Genomic DNA, 3,150 nt, shown 5'->3' with positions numbered 1-3,150 from the left:
CTAAGCATCACTAAAAGTCATTGAGTCTGCGCTTCCCAATCTGATGCTTGAGCTTCCTGAAAGTTGATGTCCGTAATGACTTGGTGAAAAGATCGGCTGAATTGTCGCAGGATGGAACTTGCGCCACTTAAACTTCTCCGGCCTTTTGTAGTACATGTGTGAAGAAGAACTTAGGCAATATATGTTTCGTCTGATCTCCCTTGATGTAACTGATAACAGGTTTTTCACCCAGGGTATCAATTCCCTATGCAGTTGTAGTACAAAGGGTTATCAATCCAAATGGTTGTTTATGATAGCAGGAAGGATGCAATCAGAANAACCCCTTTGACCTAGCTTCCCAGACCTGCCCGAGGGTCTACTCGATGGGGTACACGAGGATGAGGTCGAGTTAGTCCTCGGGTAGATCTTCGGGTTGGTCTTCATGCTCTTGGATCCTCCTCGATCGTGTTGGGGTTCAGACTCGTTCTTCCAGCTCGATGGCTCCTTCGGATACATCTTCGGGTTTGTCCTTGTTTTTCCCCATTTTAGGCTCTTAAGCACCTGTTATCATCCAAAATATGAAAATGCAAAAATGCAACACCCTAAATGGCCTAAAAGTGAATTCCTACAGTTAATGACCTAAAAATGCTAAGTTAAGGGTATGAATAATGCAAAATATGGACAAAAAAGGATGCTAAAAACATGTAAATTAAAGAGTTATCAGATCCCCAAACTTAAATCTTGCTAGTCCTCTAGCAAGGAAGTAGGAGAGTGCGGTTTGAAAATGGGGACTCATAACCTTTATATATTGTGACAACCCGTCCCGCGGACCCCATTAGTCCCCCGCTAGCTGCCCCAATTGACCGTCCGTGGACCCAACTAGCCCCCCGCTAGCCGTCCCAACGGACCCCAAGCTGGCCCTGTAGGGCATCAATCCTAACCCATCACTGTGGATATCCAAATCCACCAGTAGGTTATTGGTGCGCCATGAGTTCCTCGAATCCTGGTCCCCACCCTTTAAAAACTTTCCCACAGGACAAGCTGTCACTAATTGACCTGCAGATCAATTGGTGGCAACTTCTCCTATGGGAAGGTTGATAAAGGGTGAGGACTAAGAGGACATCTATTGGACCTAGATCAACGAGTAGTACATGAATATTTTCTTTATTTGGTTTATTTTCTTTCCAAAAAAAAATGGTATTGTATTTGATTTTTTTTTTCCTTTGTTGCGTTATTTTTGCATTTCCTTCCGGCTTTAGGGCTAGCTGAAGGACTATTATAAAGTCTCCCTACAGCAGTTGTACTTCTTCTCTTAGAGTGTTCTTGAGAGGATAAACTTGTTCTTTGTTTTTTGTGTGCGATTCCAGAAGGCTGAGTTCGTTTCCTATATCATATTAGAGACCAATCACATCTCCGTGGTGTACTTCATTCCGCTAATAGTTCCCCTTTTAACGATCCCACAATAGAAAAGCGACCACCATCGTGTTAAATCTTCATCATCAACAATCTTTCTTAACAAGATAGAAGCAAACACCAGCTTGTGAAGCCATTATCTCAATCCCGGCACAAGTCTCACCACTGAGTCTTGTATCACATTAAAATGAGGGCATCTTACAGAATCACTCACCTGTTTGTGGAATAGGTTGTCGCCAACCGGTAGAGCATTTTGAGCTGCTTTCCAAAAGTAGCAACTTTGTCTTAGGCGAACTCTTGATGGACCAGATGTTTTTCTTCTGGGTTGTAGGAACTCAGGGAAGGGGCTAGTGTAAGTGTATCCTTTATTTCTGTGAGTTTTAAAGCTTCATAGTAGCCTGGTTTAGCTTAACATATCCCATTTAATGAAGGAAGCCAAACCAGATGTTCGGAGCCCATTTGTTGCTTGGTTTTAGGGATAAGATTTCCTTTGCATAAGCTAGAAGAAATAGAAGGATGAGATCTTTGTTCTATTCTCTAGAGCCCGAGAGTAGGAGAATAGCAACTGTAGGGTTTTGGGAGACTTCAGTAGGGGGACCCTGTAGTGATCCTCATGAAGGGATACATACCGGACAAGAAAAACACTTAAAAGGACACGTGACGAACCCAAGGAGATAAAGAAAGAAAAACCTCGACAAACGACCGAGTAACTTGTGGGAGAAGTCATTTGGACGCGGGAATGGCCAATGGCCAAAAGACGGACGTGGACCATCAGGCCATCAAGGAAATTAGATGACGGACGTTGGGGAATGGTAATGGAAAGGTTAAAAAGGAAGGAAAGGAGAGAATAGCCAAGAAAATAATAAGGAAAGGACGACAAAATGGACCATAAGAACGTAATGGCCGTGTACCAACGTATCGGCCAGGGGACTAAAGGATGGTTGGGAGTCACCGCGGGACATACCGTATGTCACGGATGCGGAGACAGACTATGGACGAAAGGACCGTACGTCTCGGATGCTGGGATAGACTACGGATGAGAGGACCGTACGTCTTGGACGAGGGGACCGATCATGGACGAGGGATTGGTTGATATCTCCAAAAATATACCAAAACTCTCTCAAAATTTCGATTGATTCTTTAGAGAAAGAGTCTAACAGATTTCGGAGAGACAAGGAGAAGGGTGATTCAAGCAAGAGGCTAAGGAGGAGAAGAGGAGCTGTCAGATCTACGGTGTGGTGAAGTCCAAGACAATCAAGTGCTGCTAAAATAACTGTGAGTTGTGGTTGTGTGTTTCAGATGATGCATGAGCTCTAAAGCTCATGTATCCATCCTTGTGTATTGTTTCCTTCTTTGATGCATGTTTTCTTTGATAGATTCATGATAACAAGCTTAATAACTTGAGTAGATCGACATGCATTAACCTAGTTGAATGCATGTGGTCTTGAGAAGGTTCAAATTGAACATGCATGCATAGATCTAACGATGAAATCAGAAAATCATGAGTTCTTGAGATGCAAAACTAATCTTGCATAATTTTTGGTTGTGTGAGCTTGCATGTTTAATTTTTGAGAAGATGGGTGTGCATGCAAATTTTTTGGGAGTTATAATCGGTGAACATGATGAAAGATTATGTTCACTTGATGAGATAAAATGCAATAATTTTCTTGCATAAATTTCTTGATGAAAATGGATGACATGCACGAAAAAGAAATGAGGAAAAATGGAGTAAAAATACAAGAAAAGGTGAATATTCTT

The sequence above is a fragment of the Camelina sativa genome, chromosome 8 (genome assembly GCF_000633955.1).
Source record: "Camelina sativa cultivar DH55 chromosome 8, Cs, whole genome shotgun sequence".
Classification (NCBI taxonomy): domain Eukaryota; kingdom Viridiplantae; phylum Streptophyta; class Magnoliopsida; order Brassicales; family Brassicaceae; genus Camelina; species Camelina sativa.
Note: the sequence above shows the minus strand (reverse complement) of the source record.